We start from the raw sequence: 1,673 nt of genomic DNA on the forward strand, positions 1-1,673 counted from the left end.
ATGAGTCGCATGTCAACACAAGCACCGAAGTCAACATTACCTTCCTTCAATTGGGCCAACTGGCGGTGAATCGAGGAAGTACAGCACATACTGACGAAACTAAAATGAGCTCTAACATGGAAATTAAGCGTTTCCGGACACATGTCCACATAAAATCTTTTCTTTATTTGTGTGTGAGGAATGTTTCCTGAAAGTTTGGCCGTACCTTTTTGTGACACCCTGTAGATCTAAAATAAGGTGTAGAATAGGCCACAACGTCCACACAGTCATTATTGCAACTCAATAATGACTGTGTGCATGTCAGGATGTGGCTGAGGTGGAAGTGGCGTCTAAAAAAGAACAAGTGTTAATTTTTCAACTCCGGCCGGCAAACTGCCTCCCGTTTATTGAGAAAACATTTACTGATTGATTTAGCCGCGGTACATTATGTGAGTTTAGTGGCCCTAAGGCGCAAACAGATTGAGCCGGGGCTGGAAAAGTGCACGGAGGCAACCGGCCAATGCGTCTGATCTCGTCGGGGGCCTGTCAGTAAAAGAGGGCGATCCACCCGCCTCGTCCGCGCAGTTCTGCGCTGTGGGCGCTCACACGTTATCTCCTGGATCTTTCCGATTGGCTACTGTAGGAGCTCTGCAAGCGGCGCTTCACTAAGGGTTGTTTGTTCGTCGAGCACGTGGACAAATCGTGGGATAGCGGCACATACTGGAAAAATCTGATGTGTCGCCAACCCAGGACCCGTGAACGGCTTTGTGAAGATCCATTGCCATCCTTAGCTCACGCATTTTAAAAAAAAAAAAAAATCCCTTTTCTTTTATTGAAAATAAAGGACTCCCGTACTCAATCTGCCAGCACCTGTACAACTGTGTAGACGATGCGGCCTATTCTACACCTTATTTTAGATCTATATGACGATGCTGTGCTGATTATATTTATATGTTTTGACGATGCCATTATGGCCTTATCACTTTAGGACATGGTATAAAAAAGATCTGAGGATGGTCATTACGGACTGAAACCGGTCATTCGTCTAAAGACTTCATATTGTGATCAAAGACTGGAATAAAAAACATTTGACAGTATTGGAGCACTCTTTGTATACGCGATCATGTCGCAGTTGGTGAAACTGAAGGATAAATTTTGGGAACACCGTAATTGTTTCCCATTCCGACGCACAAGTTTGAAATTTGGCTCTAAGGTGCAAAAGCGTGGGGCCCTGTGGTTTCACCGCTGGGGTTGGCGGTGCTTCGGGCAGCAAGGTGCAGGCACATGCGGAAAAAAGACTAGAGTTGAGAAATTCATGTGAAGTGTAATGTGGGTTAACGACGTCACAATGACGCCACATTTCATCGCAATAGTGCCCGGTGCCAAGCTGGACATGTCAGTCGGTGAGAAGGTCGTCACTCCCCGTCTTTTTTACTTCTTTTGGCGCCTGTGCGATGGAGGTCAAAGCCGCGGTGCTAAGCGCTGAAATCACGCGGAATTTGAGGAATGTCGAAGGGGCTGCCTGCACTCAGGCGCTAGATCAGCAGCCGAACGTCTCTTAGCTCAGTGTCGAAATGGTGTGCGGATATTTGCCACGGTTCTACCTGCTCCGAAGGGTTGGGGTCCCTTGTCTCCCCCTCCTCCTCACCCGCCGAAGCGGTAAAGGTACGGGACTTACTGAGCCTTTCCGCTGG

This window comes from Schistocerca piceifrons, chromosome 6 (genome assembly GCF_021461385.2).
Source record: "Schistocerca piceifrons isolate TAMUIC-IGC-003096 chromosome 6, iqSchPice1.1, whole genome shotgun sequence".
Classification (NCBI taxonomy): domain Eukaryota; kingdom Metazoa; phylum Arthropoda; class Insecta; order Orthoptera; family Acrididae; genus Schistocerca; species Schistocerca piceifrons.